This window comes from Rhinopithecus bieti, unplaced genomic scaffold, assembly GCF_001698545.2.
Source record: "Rhinopithecus bieti isolate Rb0 unplaced genomic scaffold, ASM169854v2 scaffold_35856, whole genome shotgun sequence".
Taxonomy (NCBI): Eukaryota; Metazoa; Chordata; class Mammalia; order Primates; family Cercopithecidae; genus Rhinopithecus; species Rhinopithecus bieti.
Genome location: NW_016815820.1, coordinates 1,265,042 through 1,284,679, shown reverse-complemented (window position 1 = coordinate 1,284,679; position 19,638 = coordinate 1,265,042).

Sequence of the window (19,638 nt, the reverse complement as noted above, 5' to 3'; positions counted from 1 at the left end):
TGCAGTCGCTCATGCCTGTAATCCCAGCACTTTGGGAGGCCAAGGAGGGCAGATCACCTGAGGTCAGGAGTTCAAGACCAGCCTGGCCAACATGGTGAAATCCCATCTCTACAAAAAATACAAAAATTAGCCAGACATGATGGCAGGCACCTGTAGTCCTAGCTACTCGGGAGGCTGGGGCAGGAGAATCGCTTGAACCCCAGAGGAGGCGGTTGCGGTGAGCTGAGATCATGCCACTGCACTCCAACCTGGGTGACAGAGCAAGACTCCATCTCAAAATAAATAAATAAGTAAATGAACAGAAAGAGACTTTATAAAAATAGTGTTTATTCACACATATCATTTGTTTAATTACCTCACTATTAATTAGTACTAATTAATTGCCTCTTTTAACTTGTCCTATTGTTGTTTTGTTTAAATAACAGCATTTATGGATCAGAAAAGTAAATAATAAAGAATAATGTAGAATTTCAAATAAACACCTATTTTCATATTTTTACATTAAAGTAATAAAATGTGTATATAGACATATAATATTATTATGCTTTTTATGTTTTGTCTGGCATATCTGTGTCCCACCTGGCTCTCTAAAAAGTTGGTCATTAGAGGGTGAGGGGACTCACTGCCTCTGCCAGCCAGCACCAGGGTAGACCTCATTTTGAAGAGCTCAAACAGTGTCACCAGGTCCACACTGTCTCTCTGGGTCCTTGGTTCGCCTCCCAGCCTGTGCTTGTATTATCCTCACCCAGCAAGCCTAGCAATGAAAGCGTTTCTGTCCCAGGCACAGGCTTGAGATAGAGTCTCATTGGGTGCCTTTGAGTCACACGCCTGTCCCCAAACTACTTGCTGTCTCCAAAGGGAGTGGCAGAGCCTGGATCATGTGGGATCATTGCTTTCAGCGTGAGAGGGCAGCTGGAGGGAGGCACCCCCCTCACACCCATTCAGAGAGTGGAGAAGCAGTTCTCTACTGGGAAATCAAGGCGCCTTTCTCAGAAGAGGGAAGACACAACCTTTCCTTGATTCAGAGCTGTGGAGTCCTTCCATCTTCAAGACTCTAAATAATGTCCCACAGGTGCTCAAACCTTCACGCATGGGGAATGAACTGCTTCTTCACCCTATTCTCTCTCACTTTCCCTTTGTCAGTGACAGCTCTATTGTGCATTCAACCAACTACGCTGTTCATACTCCACAATTGGTCCATTTCCCCTTCGGCAGGAGCCAAAGTGCTTCTGCTAGACCATTTTGGACCAAATTCCCTGGAGCCACACAAACATTCATCCATCTTCACATCTACAGTTATTCTATGGAAATGATCTATGACGTGCCTCGCTTGACTGCTGCACAGTGAGTCTTCAAGGACAGGGATGCATCTGCCGCTCTGTCCTCAGCACCCTGTCCTCAGCAGATGCTTAACAGGTATGACCCAATATATCCTTGGGTTACCTTTCTTGTCTCTTTCTCAACTCCCAGTTCACAGTTCCTTGAGCGTCTATACAGATGTGCACAGCCTTCACCATCTATGCAGCACCACCTTTCCTTGAGTCCAGAGTTGCAGTCTGCCATCTTCAAGACTCTGAATGTCCACAGGGGCTCAAAACTCACGCATGGAAATTGAACTGCTGTCTTCACCCTATTCTCCTCCTCCCACTGTTCCCTTTGTCAGTGGACAGCTCTATTGTGCATTCAACCAACTACGCTGTATCCTCCACAATTGGTCAATCCCAGGTATGGTATCATTGGTCCTGCCTCCTATATACCTTTCAAATCTTCCTTCCACCCCCATCCTCTTCATTCCACTGCCCTGCACTGCCCTGCCCCAGGCCTCAGCCTCTCTCCCCGGATGGCATGCAGGTATCCTATGCCAGAATCTCCCCTAGAGCAGCGATACAAGGCTCCAGCCCAGAGCCCCTTGGTGCCTCCCATTAACTTCCACACTCAAGCCCAAACCAGCAGCACGTCAGCCCTGCAGCCTCCAGCCCCACAGTTCTGCCCAGCTCTGGGGCTCCAGCCCTTCCAGGAGCCTTGCATTTCCCTGGGAGCGCATATGCCTCCCTGTCTGATCCCTTTTTTCAGGTGGCTAACTCCCTTTTGTCCTGGGAGACCAGCCTTACTACCAAGAGGCCCCCCCATGATACACAACCCGGCCCCTCACACTGAGAGCCCTGCCTCTGAGCTCCCACCGCCCTCTGTACTTTTCTCTTCCCTGCCTTTTCCCACATTTCATTCATTCGTTCACTCACTCATTCATTCATTTATTCATTCATTCATCTTTTCAGTGGTGCATTGGATTGTGTGTCCACTGTTATACCCGACAATAATTTGACTTATGTGGCAAAGCTCCTGTGGTTAGACAGATGACCCCTACCTACCAGTCTCTCCCTCTGGAGTGTAAGGGCCAAGAGGGCAGGGATGACATCCCTTATCTCCATGACTCCAGCCAAGGTTACTCCGGGCCTATCACCTAGTAGGTGCTATCAATTGTTCAATGAATGGATCAGCAGACCAGCTACAGCAGGGATTAACAAACTTTGTAAAAAGCCAGACAGAAATTATTTTAGACTTTGCAGGCCATGTGATCTCTGTCCGAATAAGAAAGCAGCCGTAAACAGTACATAAATACAATTTTATTTACAAAAGCTGGATTTAACTCGTGGATTGTAGTTTGCTGACCTTTGAGCTACAGGAATGAACTTCCTGCAGCACTTGGGACTAACTTCTGCCCCCCACCTTCCTCCCCAGTGAGACCTGCTCCTGCTTTCTGTCCCCTTCTCAGCCTAGCTCCCCATAGCCCTTCCTCCCACTCTCCAATCTTACTTCCTGCCCATCCTCCACTCCCCATTCCCAGAGCACTGTCTTTGTCGTGTCTCCCTTTTCAGACTCAGAGCTCCTTGTGGACAAGAATTTAGCTACTTTTCCCTGACCTCCTCCAGCCCAGCCACCTGGAGTCTCCATCACTCCCACACTCACATGATGACCAGCCCTATGGACAAGGCAATGACAGGCAGATATTTACTATGAATAGCACTTCCTCAGCTGAACAGTTGGAAAGCACATTTTTCTGCATGATTTCATTCCTTTGTCAGCCCCCGTCTCTTCTGCCTTTCTCTGGGTTCCCTGAGGCCTTTCCCCTTGAGATTCAGCCCTCCTGGTTCCTTCCCTGGCTAATGCATGGGGCATCTATGTACCGCCTTGGTTCCCAGAAAGATGGCGGGTACTTGTCAGAATTAGTTGCTGTGATGAACTCTCTCTATATATATAGAGAGAGAGAGCCTAGCTCCCATGGCCCTTCCTCCCACCCTCCAATCTTACTTCCTGCCCACCCTCCATATATATATATATAGAGAGAGAGAGAGAGAGAGAGAGAGAGAGAGAGAGAGAGAATATATACATATATATAGGAAACTAAGGCAGCATGGCTGGGAGGCAGGAGGAGGAACAGGGTGACCCCAGGATCCACCTTGGTGGTGGCAGCCCAGGCTTCTGCTGTGTGGGGGGGACCCGTGATGCTGGCCCTGACCATGGCTGCAGTTAGCACAGTTGCCACCAGGTGGCAGGCATGCCCATTTCTAAAGGACGGGCTGCTGGAACTCGGATAACTGGTTGGTTGATGGGTTTGTTTATCCATCCATCATTTATTTATTAAATCGTCATTCATTCATAGTTTTGATTCCCCCAAGCATTTTTGACTCGTATGTGCCAGCAGGCATTGTGCTGTGAGGAGGAACCAAAATTGGCCCAGAAGAGGTGGCTGTTGTGGGCACTTCACAGGGCCCTCTCCCTGCTCAGCAGCACTGCGGGAGTGCCCGGACCAGAGTGGGCCATGGAGACCAGGTGCCTGAGGGTCAGGCCTGCAGCTGGCAGGGCCTACTGCCTGGATCGGACCCCACGGCAGCCACTCGGGCTGACACCCCCTACCTTCCGTTCTGCAGCGGAGCCAGCGGGCAGTGGGCCCTGAGAGAGGTTTGGCTGGCCTCCCGTGCTGGGCTCAGGCCGCCCGCAGTGGGGCTCAGGTGCAGCCGCACAGTGGTCCCTGGGGCTGAGGTTTTCTCCATCTCTGTTCTTCCTCCAACCAGGCTCAACCTCAAACCACGAGTCCACCCCTCTGCCCCCCTTTCTGCCTTCCCTCTGCTCTGTTTTGTAGCGTTTCTCAGATGTGTACATCTCCAGGGCAGAAAGTGGATCCTTGGAACAGGACTGGGTCCCGGGGCCTCAGGGTCACCTTCTGCTTTCCTTAAGCCTTGCTCCTGCCCCTCCCCTGCTTCCGGCTGTGGGACCAGCGTTCAGCCAGAAGCATCCAGTCTTGGCTGTTGGCTCTGTCCCCACATGACGCATAGCCCCACGAGGGCAGGGACCTCAGCTGATTCACTGTTGAAGCCCCAGTACCTTGCACAGTGCCTACCACAGAGCAAGCCTCAACAAAGGTGGGCTGCATCACTCAAGGAAGGGGAGCGAATGCAGCTGGGCAAAGAGGAGGGCCACAAGCGTCTATGGGAGGGCGGGCAGGCGTGGATGCCACAGGACACATCAGAGCGTGCCCACGTGCCCTGAGACTGCCCTGCATTGAATTGGAGGAGCTCCTGGACCCACTGCAGTGAGGACCATAGGAGCCCCAGTTTGCTACATGGGACTCTAAATCCAGCAGGGGTGGAGTCATTTTTTGGGGCCCCCAGAGGACTTCCTTGGCCAGCAGCTGCAATACCCAGTCCTCCAGGAGAATGCCAACTGCCACTCTGTATTGCTTCCCTCCTCCCCTTTCCTGCTGCCCCAGCTTCCCTGGCAACTGGGAACACTGCCCCCCACCCCAACTACCAACCCAGGCCCCGTGCCTTCTGACTCACAGCAGCTCAGCAGGAAAGCATCTGGTCATGCCCACAGCCCTGGCATCTGGCCCACATGAGTGGCACCCCTCCCCAGGACCTTCCACACAGTTTCTATATTAGGGTAATGTCATTGAAATCTCTCCCACCCCGCCCCCAAGAAACCCCCCTGTGATGCGTGGGGATGGCATAGCGCCCCGCCGCACGCCGTGCCAGGTGGAGTGGGAGTCCTGATCCTACCGGCTCATCACATTCCGCACATTCCCAGTGGGCAGGGTGGGGGAGGGGCTGGCCAGGCAGGAAGAATGCCGCTTGCCTCTGACATCCTGTGTCTGGGTTTGCTTCATCCCCACCCTCCCCGCCCGGGCTCAGCTCTCCTTCATGTGCCTCCTGGGCCCTCACACCTTGGACCCCCTGTCTAGCTCCTGCCTCTCAGGGCTGTCTTCCCTTTTCTGACCTGTCCTTCCTCTCTATTTTCTCCTCCCTCGCTCAGCCCTCTCCTCTCTGTCATCCTGGAGTCTGTGGTGAGAAGTGGGGAGACCAGGCCGGGTTCTACACACAGGGCCACTCTCCCTGTCCTAGACAGCCAAGCACTCTGGGTTTGGTATGGCCGCAGCTCTGTGCCATCTCCTTGTGCATCCAGGACTTGCCCTCTCTGGCCATGGGCTCCCAGGGTCCCAGTCCTGATCTCTAAGCTCCGCCCAAGGGCCTTAGTGGGGATGGAGCAGACCCCGATGGTCTAGGTCCCCATGCTGCCCTGGGGAGATTTCTCCCCAAATCCTCCTTCCAAATGGCGCAGGACTAGATTTGAGGGTCATCTGCTCACCTGCCTCCCACCCCACCTGGACCCTGCTCCTCTCTTGCTGGAGGAGGGGCTGCCTACCTACCTTCTTTACACACATCTGTGGGCATTGGGTCCAGTACCTGGACAAAGTTGTCCCGTTCCTGAAATACCCACACACCCCTCCCTCTGCCCTCCGGTCACCTCCCAGCTTCTGACCACAGTGCGGTGGCTGAAGTGGAGCTGGGCTCCAGGAACCTCGAGTTCCAGTTCTGGCTCTGCCACTTACTTGCTGTGGGACCTAAACTAGTCACCACCCTGCTGTGAGCCTCAGCGCCTGGGGGAATGACAGGAATGGACCATGCTCCAGAGCCAAAGGGGACACCCAGCAGCCCCAGACCAGACAGATGTTCTGACCAGGTTTTGATGGAGGACATAGAGGGAGTCGCCAGAGAAGTGTCCCCTTTTGGAGACAACTCTGTTTTGTTTATTTCTTTTCTTTTTCTTTCTTTTTTTTTTAGACGGAGTCTCACTCTGTCACCCAGGCTGGAGGTAGTGGCGCAATCTTAGCTCACTGTAACCTCTACCTCCCAGGTTCAAGCGATTCTCCTGCCTCAGCCTCCCAAGTAGCTGGGATTACAGGCACCTGCCACCACGCCCAGCTAGTTTTTTGCATTTTTAGTACAGACAGGGTTTCACTATGTTGGCCAGGCTGGTCTAGAACTCCTGACCTCGTGATCTGCCCGCCTTGGCCTCCCAAAGTGCTGGGATTACAGGCGTGAGCCACTGCCCCTGGCCTGTTTATTTCTATACTTATTTTTAAGAGATGGAGTCTCGCTCTGTCACCCAGGCTGGAATGCAGTGGTACCATCATAGCTGACTGCAGCCCTGAACTACTGGGCTCAAGTGATCCTCCCACCTCGGCTTCCCAAAGTGTGCTGGGATTACAGGCAGGGTCCAGTTTTTGCCTTGCTTTTTTTTTTTTTTGAGATGGAGTGTCGCTCTGTTGCCCAGGTTGGAGTGCAGTGATGCAATCTCGGCTCACTGCAACCTCTGCCTACCGGGCTTAAGCGATTCTTGTGCCTCAGACTCTGGAGTAGCTGGGACTACAAGTGTATCACGATGCCCGGCTACTTTTTGTATTTTTAGTAGAAATGGGCATTCGCAATGTTGGCCAGGATGGTCTCGAACTCCTGGCCTCAAGTGATTTGCTGTTCTCAGCCTCACAAAGTGTTGGGATTACAGGAGTGAGCCACCACACCTGGCCCTGTTTTGCTTTTTAATTGAGCAAGGAGCAGGCCACTCCCAGGGGTTCCCCAACCTCGAACCAGTGCTCCCTACCCCAGCCCCTCAGACTCTTCTCTTATCAGCAAGGTACGTCTGAAAAAGTAGTACTATGAAGAGTATCTGAAATACACGCACACACTCCATCAGGTTGAGTGATGAAATATTCAAAGCTTTCTACTACGATCGGGAGGCAGCTGAGGAGCCCACTCTTACCACTCCATCCAGCACTGCACTACAACGGAGGCCTCAGGCAGGGGAATAAGGCATTGTAAGAATTGTAAAGGGAGAAAGAGAACTGCCAATATTTAAATGACATAATGGTCCATAGACAAAATCCCTCAAAATATACAGACAAGCTATTAGAATAAATAAGTAAACTGAGTAAGCTCACTAGGTACAAAAATCAGTATAAAAAATCAAATGTTGCTGGGGTAGGCAAAGATTTCTTTTCTTTTCTTTTTTCCTTTAAATAGAGATGAGGTCTCACTATGTTGCCTGGGCTGTCCTCGGACTCCTGGGCTTAGGCAATCCTCCTGCCTCAGCCTCCTGAATAAATGATTTCCTAAACAGGACACAGAAAATACTAACCATAAAGGAAAAAACTTGATAAATTTTTCTCCATTGAAATTAGAATTACTAAGCCGGATGTGGTAGACTACTTCTGTGGTCCTAGTTAGTAGAGAGACTGAGGCAGGAGGATCCCTTGAGCCTAAGAATTTGAGTACAGCCTGGGCAACATAGTGAGACCCTATCTCTAAAAGTGAAAAAAAATAAAAGGAACCAATCAAATGTTTTTCTACCAATGTACAAGTAGGGAAAGGAATTAAAAGGACAACATCGTTTATACACCATAAAATATCAAATACCTAAAAATAAATCTAACCCAAACAGTGAAAGCTCCCTCACTACACAGAAAACTTCAAAACATCTTTGATAAATACTTAAAAATATCTAGGCCAGGCGTGGTGGCTCATGCCTATAATCCTAACACTTTGGGAGGTGGAGGCAGGCAGATCACTTGAGCCCAGAAGTTCAAGACCAGCCTGTGCAACATAGCGAAACCCCATCTCTACAAAAAATACAAAAATTCATCTGGTGTGGTGGCATGTGCCTGTAAGAGGCTGAGGTGGGAGGATCACTTGAGCTCAGGAGGTAGAGGCTGCAGTGAGCCATGACTGTGCCACTACAGTCCAGCCTGGCTGACAGAGTAAGCACTTGCCTCAAAAAATAAAAAAAAAAATTAAAGATAACCTAAATTAATGTTCATGGACTGGAAGCCTCTACCTTGTAAATCCTCCCCAAATCAATCTATAGATTCAATGCAATTCCAATCAAAATCCTAGCAGGAGTGTATGTGTGTGTGTGTGTGTGTGTGTGTGTGTGTGTGTGTGTGTGTGTGTGTATGCGCACATACAGGAATCGATACGTTGATTCTAAAGTTTGTATGGAAATAGAAAGGACCAAGAATAGCCAAGACATTCTTCAAGAAGAGCACAGCTTTGAAACTTCCAGTACTAGATATTAAGACAACGTGGTATTAGGGCAAGGACAGAATAGAGAGCCTGCGGGACAGAATAGAGAGCCTTGAAGTGAATCCACCCAGATGTGGTGATTTGATTTCTGACAAAGGTGATACTGCTCAGCTATACTGGGGAAAGGGTAGTCTTTTCAATAAATGGTGCTGGGCAATTGGATATTCATGTGGAAAAAAAGGTATCCTGATCCGTATGTCATATCATACACAAACATAAAATTCTAGATGGAATATAGATCTAAATATAAAAGGTAAAGCCACTAGAAAAAAACAGAATATCTTCATGACCTTGGGTAGGCAAAGTTTTGTTGTTGTTGTTGTTTGTTTGTTTGTTTGTTTGTTTGTTTTTTGAGACAGGGTCTTGCTCTCTCACCCAGGCTGGAGTGCAGTAGTGCGATCCTAGCTCACTGCAGCATCAACCTCCTGGGCTCAAGCAATCCTTCCACCTCCACCTCAGCCTCCTGAGTAGCTGGGACTATAGGCACATGCCACCACGCCAGGCTAATTTTTGTATTTTTTTGTAGAGACTGGATTTCACCACATTGTTCAGGCTGTCTTGAACTCCTGGGCTCAAGCGATCCTCCTGCGTAATTAAATTTCCTAAACAAGACACAAAAAGTTCTAGCCATAAAGAAAAAAAAACTTGATATATTACTCTCCATGAAATTAAGAACATCTAAGCCAGGCACTGTGGTGTGTGCCTATAGTCCCAGCGACTCGGGAGATTGAGGCAGGGGGATTACCCGAGGCCAGGAGTTCAAGCTGCAGTGAGCTACGATTGTGCCACAGCACTTCAGCCTGGGTAAGAGAGCAAGATCCTATCTTTATAATCAAAATAAAATAAAATTAGAACTTCTGTTGATCAAAAGTTACCATTAAGAAAGTGAAAAGGGGCTGGGCATGGTGGCTGACACTTGTAATCCCAGCACTTTGGGAGGCCAAGCAGGTGGATCACCTGAGGTCAGGAGTTCGAGACCAGCCTGACCAACATGGTGAAACCCTGTCTCTACTAACAATACAAAATTAGCCGGGTGTGATGGCGCATGCCTGTAATCCCAGCTACTTGGGAGGCTGAGGCAAGACCTCCTTGAACCTGGGAGGTGGAGGTTGCAGTTAACTGAGATCTAGCCATTGCACTCCAGCCTAGGCAACAAGAGCAAAACTCTGTCTCAAAAAATAAATAAATAAATAAATAAATAAATAGTAAAAAGGAAAGCTGCAGAGTTGCAGAAGAAATTTGCACCACAAAAGGCTTGTATCCAGAGCATATAAAGAACACTAACAGACCAATAGGAAAGAGAGAGATAACTCAATAGAAATGGGCAGGCAACATGAACAAGCCTCCCACAATAAGGCTTTCCAAATGCCCTGTAATCATATGGAAAGATGCTCAATATCATAAGTCACTAGGGCAATGCAAAAGCTACAATGAGTTAAAGTGAAAAAGACTGACTTCTGAAGACTGGCAGGGGTGTGCAGCAAATAGGGCTGCTATACCAGCTGGCGGGAGCATGGGTTGGCACATCCGCTTTGGAAAACTTTATGACAGTATCAACTAAAGCTGAGCATACACAGCCCCTATGACTAGCAATTCCATATCTGGGCATGTATCCAACAGAAAAGTATTCATTGTGCCCCAAAAAACATGCACAGGAATGTTCACCACAGCACTACTGTCAACAGTCCTAAACTGAAAAAATCCAGATGTCCATCAGCAGTAGAATGAATAAATAAATGGCGGTGTATTCATACGAGTGTATCCAGCAATGCAAAGAAACAAACTGTAACTACAAGAAACAAGATGGGTGAATGTCATAGGCTTAATGTTGAGCAAGAACCGCCAGACACAAAAGAACACATATTCTATGATTCTGCTGATCAAAAGTTCAAAAACCAGCAAAACGCACATATGGTGGTAGATGTCAAGATGATTACTACCTTCTAGGAAGGAAGAAATTGGGAGGAGATTCAAGAGGGCTTGGGGGATACTGGAAATATTAAATTTCCCAACCTGGGTTCTGGTTACATAGGTGTGTCCATTTGGTGAAAATCCATCTGCTTTTCTGTCTATGCGGTACACTTCAATAAAACATTTCCATTAAAGTAAAATAAAATGGTGGCCCAGAGAGACTCATCAACTTGCCCAGAGTCACGCAGTTCTTACACAGGAAGTTAAAAGTCTTAGGTTCTTATTCCTTCTTTGTTCTTCAGTCTGTAAGGTCCTGGGCAAGTGACCTTCTCTTTCTGGGGTTCACTTTCCCCAACTGTGTGGAATAGAACACACACACACACACACACACACGTTATTGCAAACGCTGGCAGGAGAACTAGGAAATACCTTGCTGGGCTCTCTTGGGATGTGAAACAGAGAGAGAGAAAAAGAAAGGATCTAGCTAATAGCCTGGGAGAACTCTGGGTTTCAGAAGACCACTCAGGAGAGAATTCCTGAGGATAGATGTGGAGAGAGAGAGAGACAGACAGACAGACAGACAGAGATAGAGACACAGAGAGATTGAAAACCAAGAAAATAAGGTGGTCAGCAACCAGAGGGAGGTGGAAACATGGGCTTGGGAGCTGGATATTCAGTGATGGGTGGAAAAGTAGCCCCTTCCTCCTCCATCACCCCCATCCCTCAGGAATGATCCCCCACCCTTGCTGTCTTGGGTGAAGAGTATTTAGGGAGGAATTAAAGGGAAGGGGGGCTGCATTCCACACCTGGGCTGACACAGTTCAGAGCGAATAGCCCACAGGTGAGAGGCAGAGGGCAGTGGGAGTGCAGCAAGGACAGGTCAGGGAGGCCAGGGTGAGGGTGACACTCACACCACTCGAGTGTGTTCTTTTTTTTTGAGCCAGACTCTCACTCTGTCACCGAGGTTGGAGTGCAGTGGCACAATCTCAGCTCACTGCATCCTCCACCTCCCTTGTTCAAGCGATTCTTCTGCCTCAGCCTCCCGAGTAGCTGGGACTACAGCCACCCGCCATCATGCCCAGCTAATTTTTGTATTGTTAGTAGAGACGAGGTTTCGTCATGTTGGCCAGGCTAATCTTGAACTCCTGAACTCAAACTCCTGACCTCAAGTGATCCACCTGCCTCGGCCTCCCAAAATGCTGGGATTCCCACTGCGCCTGGCCCAGGTGTGTCTTCTAAACGTGAGAGTAGAAGGAGAGCCCGGAGGTTTGGAGGACTCAGGTGCCCAGGTGACAGAGCCTTGGTTTTCACATAAAAGCAGCAGGGGAAATTAGATGTGGTTTAGGGCCAACCCAGCCTAGCGAACTTTCTCCAAGCCCCTACCCACACTAGCTCAGGGCTGCAGAAGGTCAGTCCCGCTGGCCAGACATGAACACAGACTCTTGGAGAATGTCGGAGGCCAAAGGCCAAAGTGGGTAGAAAAGGCGACGGCGATTCTCCTCACTGACGTCTGGAGGCTTGAAGGAGAGCTCTCCCCACCCCACCCATTCCCCACCCAGACCTGTCCTTGGAGGGAAGGATTCTGACCCCCAAAGAGGCAAGGGATTCCATTCTGGTCCCAGTCCCCAAGGAAGGATAATCTGGCCCTGAGCAGCCAGGAACTAGTGGCCTGCTGATTGCAACACATCAAGGAGCAACTGATACTGAAGGCCAGGGAGGTGAGGGGGTAGAAAGAGGTTTACCCATAATATCATCTGCCTCTCACCGTTTGGAGGCTGCAAAGATTCTGAAGGCTTTGATCGGGCTGGGCCTCACCTCTGACTGAGCTGTCGCCAGCATGACCACAGTCCACTAGCAGGAAAACCACAGGAGGTCGCACTTTAGTGCCTGTACAGCTCAGATGAGGCCTGGACAGGCTTCACCACATACCCAAAGCTGCACAGTTGGAAGGTCATGGGCTGCGGGGAGAAGAGGCCAGCACCCTGGGGGAGCTGGCAGGAATGCTAGGAGCTGCTTTGCTCCTGGTGTTGAAGGAGGCTCCAGGCTGGGGGATGAGCAGTGGTGAACATAGCCCCTAAGAGAGATGGGAGACTGCTTTGATGAAACCCTCCTCATCAAGGCTTATCACCCAATGCCACCTCCTCCAGCCAGCCTTCTCAGATGTCCTCATCAAAGAGGCTGTCTCCTTCCTCATCCTCATCCCCACCCCCCGACCCCCCCAGCACACAGACCATACCAAGCCCTGTCTCCCAGCCTGAGTGGGGCCCTGCCCTGCCTGTCTCCCCCCAGCACTGACTGGCATCTGAGTAGCAGGGGTGGATGGGTTCCACTGGCTGTCCTCCTCAGGGAGCCTCACATGGACTTTGAGCAGGGTAGCTGCTCACGAGCACTTAGCCCAACCAGAGAAGAGCTCCAGGCACCTCTGCCCAGCCCCAAGCTCTCCTTGGGAAAGCTCCATGACAGGTGAGGTCCAGCCCAACCCAAGGCTTCAGAATCTCTGCAGTCTCTAAACGGCGAGAGGCAAATGAGATCGTGTGGGTAAACTTTTCTCCCCACTCATCTCCCTGGCCCGCAGTATTGGCTCCCCTCCGCCTGCTGCCTCCTAGAAGACTTCCTGAGGGAGGGAAAGAGAGTGGCAGAGAGCAGGAGCCAGGGAGAGACAGAGGATCTTCCGGAAGCTGGGAGAGGAAAAGGAAAACTTGGGGCTGGGCAGGGGTGTTTAGCTCTCCCATGATGGCCACACTGCCCTCCAAAGTCCTGATGCCAGGGTGGACCTGCCCTCGCTGCCCTGGCTCAGGACTTGCAAAAGGTGTGGAGGGACCAGCCAGTTGCCCCATCCTGGATGGGTAGGAATAGGGGACCCCCCTCTGCCTCCCAGTTCCCACCCTCGCCTGTGGTCCAGTCCCAGCCTGGAAAGTCCTCTCCAGGGCAGGAGAGGTGGTGAGTGAGTAGGGGTCCTGTCCTTTACAACAGCCTTTTGCCCCCAAGGGGCCTAAAGTCTCTCAGGCTGACAGCCCCTCCTGGGCTGGGCAGGAGGCAGAATGAGGGCTCCCCAGGGGGCAGATGAGACAGCATCCCTCATTGTCCTCAGGGGCTGTATGGGGCAAGGGAGCAGGTGTTTACTGACTTAGGAGAGGCTTGGTTGAAATCCAGGGTTATCTGCTTAAACCATGTCGAGGGGGAGAGGGAGGCTGTTTGCTCCTATGTTTCCACCCCAAACCTCCCAGGGCAGGGGTGGGGGCCTGCAAAGGGCAGGGAAGGCTGAGGGCCTGGGCTCTTGACACTCCAAGGACGTCAGTCGCTGCTTCACCTGGCCGGGTTTCCTTCCTCCCACCAAACCTCTTTTGAGTGAGTGGCACCTGGATTCCTGTCCCAGCCTGTCGGTGCAGACATGAGAGATGAAGAGAGAAGGGGACAGAGAGACAGAGGGAGACAGGAACAGGAGAAGGACGTGGGTCATGGAGGCAGAGCCGGTGAAGCAGGGGAGAAGACTCCAAGAGGGACTTGGGCAGGGTCCTGGGAGTGGGGCCCGGCTGCCCAGCTTGGAAGGGGCAGCACAGGGCTGATTGTCCGGGGCCGCCGCAGCCTCCCCAAACCCTCCGGTAGTCTGGGTGTGGGATGTGGCTGTGTGTCCTGGGAGGTGGCCGGTGGGCCCAGGGCAGTGTCCCCACTCCTGTCAAGCTCCTTGAGTATTTTTTCCTGTCAGCTCTGCCTCTAGGGACCGCTTCCCGCCCAGGATGTAAGGCAGGCAGCAGCTTGTCTGACCCAGCCTGGGCCTGGGGGAGCCCCCATTCTTGGTGGCTGGATAATTTGAGCCAGGGAGACAAGAGAGACTGCTCCCACCCTCATCTCAGGAACCTGGAAGAGCAAGACAAGAGAGACTGCTCCCCGCCCCTCACTTCTCTACCTCTCCTTGGAGAGCCATAAGCATCTGGGGTGCAGCCAGATTCCTGCCAGGCGGGTGGGCTGGGGGAGGGATTGCGGCAGGCAGCGGGCTACTGTTCTCCTGCACCGCCTCCCAGGCTCTGGCCTCCTCTGGCCGCCCCTCCCTGTGTCCAAGGCCTGCTCGCCTGACTGAGACATGAGTAATGGACACAGCACAGGGCCTGACCCAAGGGCTTTGGCTGCAGGCCCAGCACTAGGAACACTATAAATATTTGGGGGAATTAATGATGCTCCTTCTCCCCAGCCAACTCTCTCCTGCAACCCAGAAGGCTTATGGGAGGAGGCCACGGTGTCCATCCCTCTGCCTCCAAGCTGAGACAGCATCAAGGATATAGGGGTCCAGACTGCTGGGTCCTTGACTGGGTTTGGCCACAGACAGGAGAACCATCTTTGTAGTGCAGCTGTACCATCTCAGCCATCCCCCTGGCCTCCAGGACGGCCAGCATCTCCTCCAGCCTGGAGACCCCAAGCCTTCTCTCTCAGGCACAGAATCCCCTGTTAATGGATGTTCTTTCTGAAATCCAGCCTCTGCCCTTCTAGGATCCCCTTCCATGGCTCTGGGATGGCAATCAATGGGTCTGCCCTTTGGGTAGTTAACAGTGCTCCTCACCCTGCTCTGCTGCACTCCCTCCTAGACAGCTTCTGCCTGCTGTCACCCTGTCCAAGGGCCCATCCCTGGTGGATACCCCTAAACTCCTTGGGGTCCCCTTCCCTGCCTTAGTAGAAGCCTGGAGCGGGCATGGCCTCCCTACCTTTCCTGACATTTCCCCCTCTTCTGTGGCCTCAGATCGAGACAAGGATGTCGTTTGAAAGAAGTCTCTGAACACTTACCATACCAGGCAGCTGGGAATTTTGAGGTCATCTCAGGGCGCTCCCTGTCCCCACTCCTAGGGCCCTGAGAGAGGCTGTGGGTGCGAGGCTGTACTGGGCTGGGCTGTGGAGCAGGAAAGCTGGAAGAAGGCAGTTGTATGTGCTTTTCCAATCTTACTCCCTTGTCCAGAACTCAATTTCTAATCTCGTTTCATGAGACTCCTTTGACCCACTTCCTTGGATAATATTGAGCAAGTTATTGAAATCCTCTAAGGCTCAGTTTCCTCATCTGTCAAATGGGGAAATGAGGATTTTTTTGAGCATCAGATAAGATATGCATGCAAAGCACTTAGCACAAGGTAGAATATGCAGTAAGTACTCAACAGATGGTGACCAGTATGACTAAGACTTTTAAGACTTAAAGGCCAATTTTCCATCTCCAAGTTCCCATCTCCAAGTTCCCTCAGCTCCAGCCTCCAGGTATGTTTCTCATGGCCTGGGAGAAAGAGAGCTGTTCTGGAAGAAGACACCTTGAAACGGGACAAGACACTCTGCTCCAGCCTGACTGGCCCTGATTGGGCCAACCTGCTTCACCCACTGTTGCCCCTACTGCCAGGATTATCATAGGCCCCCAGATCCGGTGCCTTCCTCCCACACCCACCAGGCTGACCAGGCTGGTGCCTATCCCACTTCCAGGAAGAGGGACATAAACACAGCTGGGGTGGACGAGGGCCCCCAGCATCCTCTCTGGAAGCAATGAAGCAGTCAGGGGCTCCAGGATGGACCAGGGAGAATCCGGGAATTCCTAGGACTCAGGTCAGGGAGTCCAGGGAGAGGAGAAGCTCCCCTTCCTAGCGCTGAAGAGAGAAGTAGCAGGGTAGTCTCCTCTGAACACACCCCCGCCTCCACACCTGGTGGGTGTGACGTGGTATCTCATTATGGTTTGACTTGCATTTCCTTGATGACTAATGATGTTGAACATCTTTTTGTATGTCTATTGGCCATTTGTATATCTTCTTCTTCTTTAGATAAATGTCTATTCAGATCCTTTTTAACCACCTCACTGGCACAAAGCCACTAGGCTGTCCTCCCACTTTCATGTCCCCACCACAGCCTGGCTTCCCTCTAGGTGCTTCCCTCTATCAGGGCCTTTTTGTTTTTGAACCTTCGACGGCTCCCCACTGCTTGCAGCCAAAAAGTGTGAAAAGTAGCGGGGTGCAGTGGCTCAAGCCTGTAATCCCAGCACTTTGAGAGGCTGAAGTGGGTGGATCACGAGGTCAGGAGATCAAGACCATCCTGGCTAACATGGTGAAACCCTGTCTCTGCTAAAAATATAAAAAAATTAGCCAGGCATGGTGGCGGGTGCCTGTAGTCCCAGCTATTCAGGAGGCTGAGGTAGGAGAATGGTGTGAACCCGGCAGGTGGAGCTTGTGGTAAGCCGAGATTGCGCCACTGTACTCCAGCCTGGACGACAGAGCAAGACTCTGTCTCAAAAACAAAACAAAACAAAAAAGTGTGAAAAGCGTTTTGTGAGAGGTTAGAAGAGGTTCTTCTGAAGATGATTCCATGGTTAAACCATGGTTTGGAAAACGATACATACTCTAACCCACTCCAGGACTTTGCCAATGCATATTAGCATATAAAAGGCTCAGAGAAGTCCCAAAGCAAACAATGCTCTCTTTTTTTCTTGTTTAGAGACAGGGTCTCGCTATGTTGCTAAGATGACGTTGGATTCAAACTCCTGGGCTCAAGGGATCCTCCTGCCTCAGCCTCCTGAGCAGCTGGGACTACAGGCATGGGCCACCACACCTAGCAACAATCCTCTCCTTAACCCAGCATTTCCCAAACTGGTCTGATGATAGATTCACACCCCCTACTTGTATTTATTTTTTACAGTTTTATGGAAATATAATTCACATGTCATACAACTCATTCATTTAAAATGTACAGTTTGGCCAGGCATGGTGGCTCACACCTGTAAGCCTAGCATTTTGAGAGGCCAAGGCAGGAGGATCACTTGAGACCAGGAGTTGGAGACCAGCCTGGGCAAAATAATGAGATGTCATCTCTACCAAAAACGGGTATTTAATTTTATTTTAAGTTCCGATGTGCAGGTTTGTTACACAGGTAAACACGTGCCATGATGGTTTGCTGCACCTGTCACCTAAGTATTAAGCCCTGCATTAGCTATTTTTTCTGATGCTCTCCCTCCCCTCGCCCTGTCTCCTGCCAAGCCCCAGTATGTGTTTTCTCCCTCCCTGTGTCCATGTGTTCTCATTGTTCATCTCCCGCTTATGAGCAAGAACATGTTTGGTTTCCTATTCCTGCATTAGTTTGCTGAGGATAATGACTTCCAGCTCCATTCATGTCCCTGCAAAGGACATGATCTCATTCCTTTTCGTGGCTGCATAGTATTCCATGGTGTACATGCACCACATTTTCTTTATCCAGTCTATCACTGATGGGCATTTGGGTTGGTTCCATGTCTGCTATTCTGAATAGTGCTGCAGTGAACATACGTGTGNACCTAAGTATTAAGCCCTGCATTAGCTATTTTTTCTGATGCTCTCCCTCCCCTCGCCCTGTCTCCTGCCAAGCCCCAGTATGTGTTTTCTCCCTCCCTGTGTCCATGTGTTCTCATTGTTCATCTCCCGCTTATGAGCAAGAACATGTTTGGTTTCCTATTCCTGCATTAGTTTGCTGAGGATAATGACTTCCAGCTCCATTCATGTCCCTGCAAAGGACATGATCTCATTCCTTTTCGTGGCTGCATAGTATTCCATGGTGTACATGCACCACATTTTCTTTATCCAGTCTATCACTGATGGGCATTTGGGTTGGTTCCATGTCTGCTATTCTGAATAGTGCTGCAGTGAACATACGTGTGCATGTATCTTTATAATATAATGATTTATATTCCTTTGGGTATATACCCAGTAATGGGATTACTAGGTCAAATGGTATTTCTGGTTCTAGGTCTTTGAGGAATCGCCATACTGTCTTCCACAATGGTTGAACTAATTTACATTCCCACCAACAGTGTAAAAGCATTCCTATCTCTCTGGGGCCTCACCAGCATCTGTTGTTCCTGACTTAATAATTGCCATTCTGACTGGCATGAGATAGTATCTTGCTGTGGTTTTGCTTTGTATTTCTCTAATGCCAGTAATGTTAAGTTTTTGTTTGTTTGTTTGTTTGTTTTTCTTGAGATGGAGTTTCGCTCTTGTTGCCCAGGCTGGAGTGCAATGGTGTGATCTCGGCTCACCTCAACCTCTGCCTCCCCGCAACATCCGCCTCCCGGGTTCAAGCGATTCTCCTGACTCAGCCTCTGGAGTAGCTGGGATTACAGGCATGCACCATCATGCCCAGCTAATTTTGTATTTTTGGTAGAGACGGGGTTTCTCTATGTTGGTCAGGCTGGTCTCGAACTCCCTACCTCAGGTGATCCATCTGCCTCGGCCTCCCAAATTGCTGGGATTACAAGCATGAACCATGGCGCCCAGCCAATTTAATGGTTTTTAGAATATTCACAGATATGTGAAACTATCATTACAATCAATTTTAGAACATTTTCATTACCCTGAAAAGAAACCCTACATACTTTAGCTATCACCCTCAAATCACCACCCTTCTTTCTCTGCTCTCAACCCTAGGCAACTAGTAACCTGCTTTCTGTCTCTGTATTTGCCTGTTCTGAATAGTTTATATAAATGAGGCCATACTATATGTGGCCTTTTGGACCTGGCTTCTCAAACCCAGGATCATGTTTTCAAGATTCATTCATATTGTAGCATGTGTCAATACGCTATAATATGTGTCAGCACTTCATTCCTTACAGCCAAATAATAGTCCTTTGTGTGACTGTGCCACATGCTGTTTACCCATTCACCAGTTGATGGGTACTTAGATTGTTTCCACTTGGGGGCTATTATAAATAATGTTGCTGTGGACATTCATGTACAGGATTTTTGTTTGTTTGTTTTTTGAGATGCAGTCTCACTCTATGACCCAGGCTGGAGTGCAGTGGCACAATCTCAGCTCACAGTAACTTTGCCTCCTGGGTTCTGGGTTCAAGTAATTCTCCTGCCTCAGCCTCCTGAATAGCTGGAATTACAGGTGTGTGCCACCACACCCAGCTAATTTTTGTATTTTTAGTAGAGACAGGACGGGGCCAGGCTGGTCTCGAACTCCTGATTTCAGGTGATCCGCCTGCCTTGGCCTCCCAAAGTGCTGGGATTATAGGTGTGAGCCACCACACCTGGCCCTCATGTACAGGTTTTTGTGTGAACACATGTTTTCATTTTTCATGTGTATATACCTATGAGTGAAATTGCTGGGTCACATGGCAACTCTATGTTTAACCATTTCAGGAAATGCCAGACTATGTTTTGAATCGATTGCATCATTCTACCTTTCCCCCAGCACCGTTGAGGGCTCCAATTTCTCCACATCTCCGCTAACACTTTTTTTTCTTTTTCTTTTTTTTCTGAGATGGAGTCTCGTTCTGTCATTCATGCTGGAGTGCAGTGACACGATATTGGCTCACTGCAACCTC